This window comes from Euprymna scolopes, chromosome 11, assembly GCF_053919585.1.
Source record: "Euprymna scolopes isolate OS-2025 chromosome 11, ASM5391958v1, whole genome shotgun sequence".
Taxonomy (NCBI): domain Eukaryota; kingdom Metazoa; phylum Mollusca; class Cephalopoda; order Sepiida; family Sepiolidae; genus Euprymna; species Euprymna scolopes.
The window spans coordinates 139934799-139949518 of record NC_136492.1 but is presented as its reverse complement, the minus strand read 5'-3'; the positions used below and the strand labels follow the sequence as shown (position 1 = coordinate 139949518).

General features: G+C 34.9%; 1 long non-coding RNA gene across 1 annotated transcript in view; it reads right to left on the bottom strand.

Moving 5' to 3' along the window:
- The window catches only part of LOC145288249 (uncharacterized), a 120024-nt gene extending 111360 nt beyond the window's left edge, over window positions 1-8664 (bottom strand). Inside the window, exon 1 of the long non-coding RNA XR_013869277.1 lies at window positions 8486-8664. This is a non-coding gene — a long non-coding RNA (uncharacterized LOC145288249). The remainder of the gene's footprint in view (window positions 1-8485) is intronic.
- Window positions 8665-14720: the final 6056 nt, after the last annotated feature.

Here is a 14720-nt window from a genome sequence, read left to right as displayed (position 1 = left end):
TGAACATTTTGCATTTCAACTTGCCGACGTATTTCTGTATGTGTTATTCATCCAAGCAAATATTTTATTCGTTATAAATCATGCTTGGTGTATGATTACTATTACCTGTTAATTACACTGTTATGTGATCAGTAGTTTAAGATTTTATCGGCAATCGGTTATATATTTTCACACAGACACGCACATCTACTGTTTTATTTATATAGATAATTTGTATTTTTATTAGTCAATTATGATAAACTAAGTAAACATTCTAGAGTTCACTTGCCTATTTTCTTAATAAAGCTTTTTGCTCCTATTAGCCTTTCGAGAAGAAAATAATGAATTCTTTCAAGAGTTAAAATGCTCTGGACAAGTTTTTGCTTTTGTTTTTAATTTGGCCCGAATTTTTAATCTACAGGTTTCAAATTTGGTATATAAGGTATTCAGACATATGGATTTTTTTTTAATTCGTTGACATCCTGAAAAGGTTGTTAAATTGAAACATTTGTATCTGGAGGCCATCGGATTTTTCTCTGCTTGTTAACTGTTTCACGATTGTGCATGCGCTAATTGTTCACATTCTGTTAAGAATAAAAAGGTTTGAAAACACATTTTGGAGATTGTGTTCAGTTGGGTTATTGGTAATCGTACTTGACTTAGTGAATTTAGATTTGGGTTTCGAACTCAGCTCAAGTATTTTTTTTTACTTCCAAGAAATGAACTGTTTGAAAAACATAATACTTGCATGCACATGTCTCAGTTTCTTTCCGTTTATTTTAAGAATGTAACGTAACATTTATAACCGGGCAACACCGGGTACGTCTTCAAGTATATTTATAATAGTAAGGATGTGTGCGTAATGACACTTCTCAACTTATACATCCAACCGAATTTTATCTACAGATGTGAAATCTGGTATGTAGGATATTCAGACATTTGGAAAACTTTTTAATCGGTTTTCATCCGGAAAAGGGGGTGTTAACGGGTGAAAATTGAAAAAATAACACGTGGGGGGAGGTCGTCGAATTTTTATCTGTTTGCTAACTTTTTCATTAATGCGCATGCTTGAATAGTGCACATGACAGATCCATTATGCTAAAAATAAGTCCGATTTGAAAACACTCTTTTGCAGATATTTGCATGCACATATTTCTGTATCTATTATTAATTCAATTTCATTTTCTACCCCAAACAAGGCACAGTGCCACTTTGATGTAGAGGGCTACGATCAGAGACATGGGTTACAGGGATACTATAAAGGGAGTTGAGCAGCATAATGTCTGTTCACATTACACTTGAACTTCTGCATGTCAGTACAGTTGGGAAAACAGGAACCCGGAAGGAAGTTCCAGAGTCTAGCAGTTCTGAAAAAGAAACTATAAGAGTAGAAGGCTTTCTTACATCTAGGGATCTCTACTGTGTAGGGGTGTGACTTTGCTGCTTGTCGGGTTTGTCGGGGGTATTTACGTTGAGGAAGTGCAAGAGCTTGTAGTTCTTCAAAGCATCCACCATTAAAATACATGTAGAATAGGCAGAGGGATGCAACATCTCGTCAATGGGACAGAGGTTGAAGCGTAAATGGCAGTTAAGGACTTATTAAGTTGGCGACTCTCTTTTGAACCCGCTTCAGGAGCAAGAGACTAGTAGAAGATGCACCAGTCGAAATATGACAACAATAATCAATACATTGGCGAATGGTGGTCTTATAGAGGTGCAGGATACTTTCAGGCGTAAGTAACTTTCTAGCAAGATAGAGAGAGCCCACCTTCCTCGCAGCCGCCTTGGCGATGTTTTCAATGTATCTGTTCCAACTCACGCTCTCTGTGGACGTTAGGCTGAGGAGTTGGAAAGAAGTATTTTCAGGTAATGTATATTTACCCATAGCTATTGGTGATTGAGAAGGTCTCTTGTAATTATTGAAAGCAACAAGCTTAAATTTTTTTCCTCCATTCCATTACAGATCGGAGGTCTTTCGCTAGTGTTTCTGTCATTTCCTTAGATATGTGTTCATTTTCCCCTCGTGCTTATTATAGAGAGTGATGTCATCAGTAAATACACCTGTCCCAGAGACATTTTTTCAGAGGTCATTTACGAATATTAGGAATAATAAAGGTCCAATGATAGACCCTTGAGGTACTCCCGCATTTATATCATATTTTTAGATACACACCGTCCAGGACAACCTCGATTCTTCTCTTATTTAAGGATTTAATTATGTTAAGAATTCATCCAGTGATACCGTATGATCTAAGACTTTTGACAGGGTATGGCACGGTAGTCTACTCAGGAAAATCAGATCATACGGTATCACTGGATGAATTCTTAACATAATTAAATCCTTAAATAAGAGAAGAATCGAGGTTGTCCTGGACGGTGTGTATCTAAAAATATGATATAAATGCGGGAGTACCTCAAGGGTCTATCATTGGACCTTTATTATTCCTAATATTCGTAAAGTTTCCTGAGTAGACTACCGTGCCATACCCTGTCAAAAGTCTTAGTTATATCTATGGCTACCGCTCTACCCTCCCCTGCTCTATCCAGTGTATGGCATATACGTTCAGAGATTACAGTAAGAATATTTGCTGTAGAACGGGCTTGCCTAATTCCATATTGTTAGTCAGTCAGAAATTTAGCAGCTGTAAGACGATGGACTACAGCTTGGTTAATTATGAACTCAAATTTGTTGGAGAAAAGCGAGAGGGAGGAATCAAATGGAGCGATAATTTAATGGGTTAATTCTTTCGCCAGAATTCTTGTAAACTGGTAGAACAGAAGCAGTTTTCCAGCAGCCAGAAAAGCAAGATTCATTAAGGCATTTGGTGTAAAGTTTGGAGAGGACTGGACCAATCTTAGCAGAGCATTTTTTAATAGCACAGTTGGGATGAGATTGGGTTCACATGCTTTTGAGGTTTCTAGGTTTTTTTATATTATGCACCCAAGAAATGATCATTTTCATATCATCTATTGTTGCGTCTGTCCGCAAAGGAAAGTCGGGGAGGAACTAGTTTGCTGGATCCAATGTGCTTCGATGAGTTTACTGGTGGTTTCGGTATATTCTCTCTTAGTTGTCGCTATTTTTTCTTATAATTACTTCTAGCTTCTGTTTGTCTGTTTGTACTAGACTTATGTCGATTAAATCTGCGGTATGCATGCTGCCTTTGTGCAATGGCAGCTGCACAAGTAGAAGCAAACCATTGATGAGAGTGGGGTTTTCTGTAGATCTTCCGCATGGAAACATGTGCTTCAATTGCTGTTTTGAACCACTCAGTGGTCTCATGTGCGCACTGTTCAGAAGGAAGTGGGAAGATATTTCGCCATGGGGCGTCTCTGATGAGATCCCTGATGGCTTTCCAGCCAGCTTTTTTATAATATCTCGTTGTTTTAAGTAATGGCTCTTCCGTTTTGAGTCAAGAGTTTAGTGCGATTTCAACTATTATCACTACATGATCAGCATTTCCAAGTGGGCTGTAGGCATTCGTAACCCAATCATCGGGGATTGTGGTCAGAAACAGATCTAACAGTGATGCGTGTTGTTCTTGCTGGTTAGGGAAACGGGTTGGAAACGTAACCGTCTGTGATAGGGAATGAGATATAGAGAAGCTATGTATTGTGCTACAAGCTGCGTCTGTGTAAGTAGAAAATCCAAGCCAGTTGCTGTGGTGGACATTGAAGTCACCAAATACATGTACTTGTGCTCTAGTGTCGAGGGAAGGTGCTGTATCTATGCTTTCAGAGACTTTGGGTTGCGGGAGAGTCCTGGGTCGAGGGAGATCAGTAGAGAAAATAAATATAACTAATGTTATGTTGCATGTTAAGTCTAAAGCACATAAAGGTTTCGTCGTCGGATTCTAGTTTTGTTTCTCTAGTCAAGGGGAGGGTATTTCGAATATAGACTCCAAGCCCGTGCATATGTATGTCAGAGTCCTTACGGCAGAGTGGGAGATATCCGCGCATATTAAAGTAGTGAGAAGGTATGGAGGCGTGTAGGTTAGTCTCACTTAGTGCTAAGATATCCGAAATGTTTGTTAGGAGAAATGCTTCAACGTCATTTAAATTAGTTCTAAGCCCACGGATGTGCGTAAATATAAGCCTCAAGGGAGGAGGCAATTTGATTTAAGCGTAATTCTGTGCTTATGTCTGTCTGAGTCTTTACGGCAAAGTGATAACCAGGCATGTTAAAGTGGTTAGAGGTAATGGAGCACTGTGGGTTAGTTTCACTTAATATGAAGAAATCCGGGGTGTTTGTTCGGAGAAATGATTCAACATCATCTTAATTAGTTCTAGGCCCGTGGATATTCGTAAATGCAAGCCTCAAGGGAGTAGGCAAATTGGTTTTGTTGTAGTTGAAGCCTGGTAATTTGATTGAACTGCCATTTTATTTATGATTTTCAGGTTTAGGATGAGAGGTGCTGGATAAAGTGATTGTGCAGAATACCAAACATGCAACACAAGTAAACCATCAGCCGACTCCTGATTTACAGGATTGTGGCCTCGGGAAAGCCCACCAGAGATCGGTGTAGGGTCCCTTTCCATTCACGATATGATACTACAATCATCTGATATTATGCAACTGATGATGTAGCAGCCACTCCAAGCGCTACTAAAGAGTAAGGGCACCTGTATTCTCACCCAGAAACTGTCAACTCGGTACCCTCAAGCCATCAGACAAAAATAAACCCAATCCAATGGCATTGGCATATATGGTACTCAAGCACCCCCACAGTTTTAGGGGATTGGATGTGACGGGAATGGGGAATGGCGTTCATTACCCTAGTCAGGAAAAAAAGGCCGACCATTGCGTGTTTCTGTCGAGTTTCTGTTATCGTAGTTCTGCGCCTGGCAAATAGGCAAAAAAGGAGTATGAAAGCCAGGCAATAGACAGAGCCTATCTACTCCTTAAGCAGTTTACGTTTGCACACCTGTAATTTTTTCGAGTCACCAGCTCTAGGAAGGTCGTCGTCCAGGACTGAAGAAGCCTCCCTTCCCTAGGTTTAGCTTCAGAGTTTTCCTTCTCTTGGACGAGTGACTTACAGGTCCATCAGCACTGAGAGGGTTAGCCCCGCGTTGAGTCCTTAACCAGGTATTTCTGCAACCCCACATGAGTAGTAAATGTTAATGAGTTAGTTATTAAAGATGGTATATCTACTGAAAAATTACACTCCTCAGAATAATTTAAAAAGGACATTACTATGTTTTCTCATTTCATTGTTACTGGAAGAGGGGATAAGTAAAAATTCATGCAGTGGAAACAATTTAAATTTACAACAGGTTGTTTTGAGATGGAGGGGTTAATGTTTGGTTAAATATTGTCCATATGTTAGTTTGGGAAAAGAATAACGTGTTAAAGTATGGTTAAATTGATATTAGAAACTAAAATAAAATTTGATGTCTGAACTCTGAGTATTAAAAAAGATAGGAGGGATAAAAAAAATTTTTATTCTATATAGATTCAAACTAGCGACTTATCTATGATTTGAAGTGCAATTCAGTACAGGTATATCTGGAGGAAGCTATGACTTATTCAGTATGTATAATTTAGTATAAATAGAAATGTGGACATATTTACAGCAGATACAAACATATAGAAATTATAGACATTAAGTATATTTTAATAAAGTTCTTCTGACTTCTAACGAAGGAAGATAACTTTGTTTAAAATTCCAAATTGTCTTTTGCATAACAAAGAGTATCGACTCAGTTTTTAGTGGTACTTTTTGTATTGCTTCACCTATCTAAGGGAAAGGGATATAAAGATTGCTATTTAATATAGATAATATTTAAATCTAAGTACAAAACTATGGCTAATAAATATCTATTTTATAGCTAAGCTATAGGATAAGAATATACGCTAATGCACGTCTTAGCAATAGAAATCTATAGATGTTTAGTGTGTATTTATTTTTAAAAATTCAACCTGCTAAAGTTAAGAACCGAAAGCTAAACCTCTCTCTAGATGTACGTGCAATGTATGGGATTTTTAGCAGCTTAGGAAAAGACTAATTGATTGATTATTATAACTTTCAGTATACAGTCTAAATGCACATAAAGGTGTACAGATTTTGGGGTAGAGTTTAGAAGTATAACAATTTGGGATAATGTTTATCATGCAAAATAGACACAGGCAGTTGTCTTGAGGGAAAAGTATCTATTGGATATGATTGGATACACGTATAGCAGCGCTATTTGATCAATTTTTAGAGAAATAATTAAACATCTACATAGTATAGATTTAAGTAACGACTTAACTATGAAAGTACATTTTAGTGCAGATATAACTTGAAGTAAGGTATAAGCTATCAAAGATCCAGTATGAATAACTTGATACAAAATAGTATTATGGACATATTAATAATATATACGAAGTTGTAGATATTAATTATATTACTTACATAAAGTTCTCGTTTCATTAGATTCAGAAATGTATTTTGCATAATCATTATTAGCTGTTCTTTTGTACTTATATTCATTGACGTGGAAGAAATAGCTCGTGTTAAGGATAAAATATAGTTGTTAATGTACATTAGTGTTCAAAATATAGTGTTAGGGTATTGTTTAGTGCAGAACTTTTTGAGTGACTAGTCAGCTTGAGAATAGAAAATTAATCTATCATGATTTTTCCCGTTTGGTAGTGAGGTACGAAATTCAATTATGACAAAAGAAAAACAGAAAAACAATACGAAAACAGAAAAATTAAAAATTAAAACACAGCATGTTTTGCAATACTTAAGATTTCAACACGTTTCGTTGTAATATGGTATGCTTTGTTTGTTTATCTCATATCTGTTGTTCCGGACGAGGTTTATTAACGCCCTCGTATGGTTGGTAAGATAATATGATAGCATACTTAAATAAAGTTCTGCCGTCTTCTATCCACACAGACACCGGAATTCAGATATTAATATCAGATTTAAATAAAGTTCTTTTTAGGTGACAAATAATAATCCGCGTTACAATACGATATTGTAACTGTATCAGCATGGGGAACAAATTCATTATCCTTTATTAATTTAGATTTGAAATAGTTTTAAATCTGGTTTAGTAACCATAAAAATACAGTAATAATGAGATAGTAAAGTATCTTCTATCATACGTACATACATCGTACAATTTTTTTTTCATGATGGAGGGATGAAAAAATTCTGAACAAGCTCAATATATTTTTAAATAAAGAACATTGAAAAATAACTGAAAAAAGAAAAATAGGAAACTGAAAAAGGTAAAAGAGAAGGAAAAGGGGAAAAGAGGAAAAACAAAAAGTAAACTAAAAAAGAAATGAAGAAAAAGATAAAAAAGAAAAAATGGTAAAAAAAACAAGTTGTTAATTATTAAATAGGAAACTGAAAAAGGTGAAAGAGAAAAGGTCTCACAAAGAAAGACAGAAAAAACACAAAGAAAAAGAGGAAAAACATAAAGAAAAAAGAGGAAACACAAAAAACAAACTTAAAAAAGAAATGAAATGGAGAAAAAGATTTTTTTTAATTTTAAGAAAAGGAAAAATTGAAAGTAAAACAATTTTTTGTAAGATTCAGTTTGTTTACAAATGTTTTATCAAACATGAAACTAACTAAAATTTAATAAAATATGTTTTATTTTCAATATAAAAACACAAATTATAATTTCTTACTAATATAATATTATGCGTATTTTACGACCGGGCAACGCCTAACGGCCTGCTAGTTTGATCGATAAAACGAGAGTACAGTGATCGCCTTCGTGGGTTTGTGTTTGTGACCTGGGTGTGTATGTGATACAGTTGGCGCCGGCAAGGACCCCAAACGTTATCTTTTGTTTCGATCCCAAGTGTAATATCAAAATTCATGAACGAATCTCCTCTTCGCCTTATATTAAAAAAAAACTTGAAATTCCATGCCCGGTCTTTTGTCTTATTAACAGTCTCTAATGAAGAAAACACTTCATGACTTAATCACCCTTATTTCTAACTGAATACCAATTAAAATAACTGCTATACTTGACGTTGAAGGTTTATTTACCAACATGTTAGTATATGAATAAGTTTATATCCCTATTGATAACCTACACACTAATACATCTGTTCACATTTAAAATTAACTCTAAAATATTTATAAATTATAATCAACCTGCAAACTCATTGCCCCACCCTTTAATGCCATTAATATAAACATGTATACTAAACTTGACGGTGTTTTTGTAGTTTCGATTCTTTAATCGATTTTCAGTAACATTTACATTAACAACTTGAAAATAAAATATTTAATATTACTATTAAACTCTCTATATATGCTGCGTTTACGATATCTTTATTATAGTAGAGATATCTTTATTATAGTAGAGATAACAATATTTTATATACGTATACTTTATAATTATAATTTACAGAAACATGTATCCATATTAGTTATCGTTTTTAAGAATATATATTAAAATTTTCAAAATGTCATTCGTTCAGTAATTTTAATCAAATCAAGTAAATACATAGTAAAAAATCACAACAAAAAAATAATGTGTTTATGTTACTTACCAGATTGCCGAGAATATATATTCCAAAAGCCATAAGGATCTGCTCGAGATTTTACGAGATTACTTTGAGCGTACATCCACATATATATACACATATCTAGCTTTATGAATTTATATATTTGTATACTTATGATTATATATGAATGTATATTTATACTTTTGTATATAGGTCTGTATTTGTAAAATATAAATCTCACTAAAAAGTTAGTCATTTTAACTAAATAATACGAAATGCATTTTCTCTTTTTACTACGCTGCGGTCTTCATAAAGTAATTTTTATATCTTGCTTTAGTATATATATATATATATATATATATATATATATATATATATATATATATATATATATATATATATATGGGAGGGGTATGTGTGTGTTTATGTGTATGTTCGAAATGCATGTTTCAGTAAGTGTGCTTGCATGAGGCAACACGTATGCGTATGAAAAATTTAAATCTTATTTAGGAAATTATTTTTAAATATTTTTATGAGATGAGAGTCGAGTTTGGTAGGAGGTTGGCAGATTGTCGTTAACGTTTTCTATTGGATAACAAATCCGCCAGTATGAGGAATTGCTCTTTTTTAACCCCATGGCATTCCAAGGCTGAACAAACAAAATAAAAACTTGGATCCAGAAATAGAAACTTTGGAATTTGCCGAGATAAAATAAAAAAGAAAACCTTGGAATCATATCATAATTTGGTAAGAAAGAACTAAGGAAGCTATTTAGAGAAAATAAAGAACACAAGAGATTAGAAAATGGGGGGGGGGGGTAACGAATAGGAACCAAAACATATGACGAAAGAAATATAGATGAATGAAAAAAAAAGAGAGAGAAATCGAAATAAAGATTTTCTTTCAAAATTATTGGTGATTTTGATTACTTGTGTTATCAGTTTTGTAGAAGTGTCATTTTAAACCATTCATGTGATGCATATTGTTATTATATATACGGCATAGTCACGTTGATACATTAGAAGTGTCATTTTAAACCATTCATGTGATGCATATTGTTATTATATATACGTCATAATCACGTTGATACATTGGTTCTTATTAGATCACCGGTTAAGCAAAGTTGAGCCTGGTTAGTACTAAAACAATTGATCATTTGGGAATTCAAAGTGCTATATGGCTCTCCACTTATCTCGGCATTGTTTCCAGCTGTTCTAGACTTCTTTCCATTGGACTCAAGCAGTACCGATTGAGGAGAGGTGTGGTTGATGATTGTGCAACCGTTGCCTTACAATTACACGCACTACTACTCTTACAGGGGGTATCCATTGTCTCTTGATACTGAACGAAGTCATCGTCACGATAACGCATGCGTCTTCATGCGTGGAGTTTAGGTAAGTTGTTCTGAGTGTTGTCCTATTGATTGGGAAAAGAACCAGGGTATTGCAAGGTCAGCTGAGTATTTGCCTTTTGGTCTTTCGTAAGGCGGTTCTGTTGGGATTTCGTAGTTACTATGTAGCCCTTACAATTATTCTCTGAGGCGTAGTAAAGATTGTTGTTTTCAAAGTCGTCACTCAGATACCCATTTCTTTCGTCAAGGTCTGCATTGTCTTGCCTAGACCTTACTGCATTTTTCTAGACGAATTGCAAAGTGTGGAAACCGTCCTATCTGTGATCCTCCATGTTAGAAACTGATTCTTCTTTTCTAATATTCAAGAAGTTCTGTGATTAATTTTGTTTAATCCAGTGAGAATCCTAACGCTGTATGTCACTCTCTTCCAATATATACATAACTATCAATTACCAAGGATCCTCAGCTTTCAAACCGACTAATAGAAATATTAAATCTCCACACTCGACTTCTATTAAATACTCCAAATGCTTTTGCAATAAAAAAAAATATACAAAGGTATATATCAACTAACTCGTACTTGCTTGAAACTTCAATAAAAAATATTATCACTTAGCGTTCATACACCAATTGTTATAAATTATTTCTCATTAATAAAAGCAGTGTATTTCCTAAATGTGGAGTAACATTAAATCTTTCTTCAGATTCCTTATATCCTGGGAACTGAGTGACAATAAGTCTCTTCAACATTCTACTATTTTCCATACACTTTCATTTAGCGTTTCCATCCTCTCAGCTACTCCAGATATTTCAATAGTTTCTCATTCTTATTAATTGCTAAGTTGAATTCGTTTGTGCAAGCTAATTTCGCATTCATTGTTTTTTTTTATTCAACAATGTTGTATCCATTGGGTTTTTTTATTCACAAATACAATATCCGGAAGAAATAACACTCAAGTTATTGAATTACACAGTTGCTTAACATTGATTTCTCACTGTCAATGACTATTTTTCATCAGTGATATTTTAGTGGCAATGAGTCCCCCCGAAATTCAAGTCCTCTTTACACTCATCGTGTGGAGGTTTGGTTAACGCATTCTTTTCTCGATCTTTCCATCCTCCCCGATCTTCATTTACTATTTGCTGTGGTGTCAGTTGATGCCAGAATTATATCTTTTTTGGTTGGGATGTAACCTTACGATTACACAGCTTCAGTTTTCTTGGTTCAACGCTAGATTTTTCTATTTATTACTTTTACTTCTGTTGCAGTTATTATATGACGATTAAACGTCTGTAGTTTATGTGTATTTATCTCTGCATTCACCGGTTTTCCTTAATATTTCAACCGTTTTAATTATTACAATCGGTTGTATATTCTCAGCCATTCCTCTTATTCTAATTTCTTGAATTCTTTTTTCGAAGATTTCCCTAATGGTTCTATGATTATTCGTGTTATTTTGACTTTCTTCCTTTTCCATACATCTTTCAGCTCTCTGGCCAGTTCCATGTATTTACTTCGCTTCTCTGTCTCCTTCATATTTACCCTGGGGCCTGCTAGAACGACAAAACCTACGATCTCGCAGAGCTTTTCTTTCTTGTTATCTGTTATGACATCTGGTCGCCTTTCGTGGATAGTATTTTGTCATTTCCATTCTCAAATACTGCTACCGTTTTGTGTTAATTCCCATTGCACTACCTTCTCCTAGTTGAGCGTGTCTAGTCTTGTAGCCTTTCTGGGATAATTTGCTGCATTCACTTATCATGTGGTATATCGTTTGTGTTTTTGTCAACAGAGTTTGCATTTACTGTATTCTTGTATCTTGTCGATCTTTATTTTGATGTAGTTGGTTCTAATCGCGTTATCTTGTGCGGCTGTTATTACAAATTCAATTTCTCTCGTTAGGTATTCTTTTTATGGCCATGTCCAAATATTTTTATGAGTCTCATCTTTCGGTCATCCTTATGAATCATCCGTGTAACTGCTTTTCTTTCCATTTTTCTTTTCTTCTTTTATTCCTTGTCTCTCGGTTTTGTGTCTTATTCATTTTTCTCACTGTCTCTTGCTGGGAAAATTATCCTTTCACTGTTCTGCGTCATGTTTTTCTCATTTTTCTGTGTCCTTGACACAGTTTACTAAAACAAAAACAAACAGCCCTCTTTCATCCTCTTTTTTTCATGTAAGGTCAATCAGCATCATCCTTTGTGTATAGATCTGTATACAGGGTGATGAGTTTCTTCGTTTTCTGGCCAAGATGCCCGAGTTCTTCTTTGATCCAATCTATGAACGGTCCAGTATACCTGACTAATGATACCGCTTATGCATTTATACCTTTTATTAGGTTTCTACTATATAGTTTAGTTTCTAGGAATTTTCTTGTTTTTCTTTAGAATTTCTTTTCAATTTACTCTTTCACTTATGTTGATCTGATCGTGTCAGCTTCCAGAAATCCTAAATATTTGCAAGCGCCATGTTCACTTAGCATCATTGTCTCCATTGTCTCTGTTTTACCCTTCTTATAACTAGCAAAGTGCAATTTTCCATATCGAATTCCAATCGGATATCCTGTCGGAAGATTCAATATCCCCTCAAAATAATATTAATAGGTTTTCATTTCAGCTTCCAGCTTCGTATCTCTTTCTTGGTTATTCGATGTTTTACACACGGTTAAGAAGGGCTGCTCTGTTTGAATTGATCTTGGCATAAACAAGTGAGATAACTAGTTTTCCCTGGCATTTTAATACCCGATGACGTTCAGACTTGCTCTGAGAAAATAAGAGAGAGAGAGGTAAAAGAGGGAGACGTTAATCTCAGTAGTAGTAGTAGTAGTAGTAGTAGTAGTAGTAGTAGTAGTAGTAGTCACTAGGAGTCGTCACATAGGTCATCATCAGAGATTGCTTACTGACAACACCGGTGATATTCCCTGGAGCATGGACAACAACCAGTCTCCCCAGATGTCCACTATTCCTCACATTATTCGGTAATCTTTGCAAATGAATTTGCATATTGCCGTTTCCCATTGACTTCTTGCTAGTAAAAACCATTGGTCGCCACTGGAATTTAAGTAGCAATAAGCCATCCCGACGACCTAGTCCCTTTTTGCGCCCATCCAGTAAAAATCTAGTTAGTGTTTTCCTTCCTTCTGAACAATTGTCACCTATTTAGTGTGGTGCCATCGATGTCGACTCTACAATTTTTCATTGGAGATGCAAATACTCAACTTACAGTTTAGCTGTTTCAGTCGTTAAAGCTCCTCATGCACTGCTTCTCGCATTTGAAATCATGCCTGGCCTTATATTCTTTTAAGATAGTTTGCTGCATTCCCTATGTGGTTCATAGTTTCGTCTCTTTGCCCACTGTGTCTATATTTAATATTTCCCTGTATTTTATAGATTTTAACTTTAATGGGGTTAGTTTTAATCGCATTGCTCTGTGAAGCTCTATATAAAGCTTGGGTTTCTTTGTTCATGTGTTCTTTGCTTAGCCACATCTAGGTGTTTTCATGATTTTTTTTCTTTTGTCATTCTGAATAATCATGCATGTAGCTATTTCTCTTCCTAATTTTCTTTTCTTTTTTTCTGGTTTCATCGTTTCCTGTATTGTTCTTCTTTCGCTCGGTGATCAATCTTTTTGTGTTTTGACTTCTATACGTTTTCAAGTCTTTTTTTGTGCTTTCTACACATTCTTCTACATCCGTAACTCTCTCCCCCCTTCCTATTTTTTCTTTTTCACATAGAGTCGGTTAATATCATCTTTCAGGTGTATTACAACTGAAAGTACGATATTAACCGACTCTGTCATACATCGTACTTTCTCGTTAGTTTGCTCGTCTTCTATAGTCCAATCTAAAATCAGTTCAGAGTACCTTAATTGCGATATTGCCCAGGTGTTTATTCCCTTAATTAGATTTCTTCTGTGTAGTTTAATTTCTAAGATTTCAATTGTTCTTCTCGTATACACTTTCCTTTATGTAGATTTGATGTTGTCTCCTGTCAAAACACCTAGATATTTATAAGTTTCATGTTCACCTCTTAGTCGAACCGTTCCTTACTCTCTGATGACATTAGCTTTCCTTTTTTGATCCTTAGTAGTGCACATTTTTCCATTCCAAATTCCAATGTTTTGTTTGAATATGTTGCTTGTGTTTCCCAGCTTTTCCAGCGTTTCCTTTTTGTTATCATTGTTATCATCAATATTACTTTATTATTATTTAGCTAGGTTCGATCACTTCTTCGTTCCATGCAAAAGTTTAACAATTGCCAACATTATTTTCCTTCGTAAATCTTTATAAGTTTCGTCTTCTCATCGGCATCTTATTATCCTTTACGGTCTGTATTGCATATCATTTGGAAGAGTATGAACAAAATGACTCTACTTGTTTATTGCTCCACAGAAACACTTGATATTCCACACAGCTGCGTGTGCCAATCCTACCGATATTTTATTCGGAATACGTGACAATACATGCAATCAACCAGAGAATACTTCAAGAAATGCGATCTGTATATAATGTCAGCGTGCACGCTGTCGAAAAATGATGAGATTGTGTACTTGCTCAATAAATAATGATAACTGCATATATATTCACACTCACCTACGGATATATAATTACAGGTAAGAGCCGAATTATATATATACTAGAAGATGTGCGCGGCGTTGCCCGGTATTAAATGTAGCAACAAATTCTTACAAAAAAAGACAAGGAAAAAACCCGTAACAAACTGAAAGATGCGAATATCATGCTTTTTTTTCTAAACAAGCCATTTGTAGTAAGTAAAAAAAATACTCGAGCTGAGATCGAAACCAAAACCCAAAGACAGTGAGTCAATTAAGATAATTATAAGGTTTGTTTAGTACAATTTTTAAAAAGTGTTTTCAAACCTACTTATTCTTAACATAATGTGAATTATTCGAGCATGCACAGTTGTGAA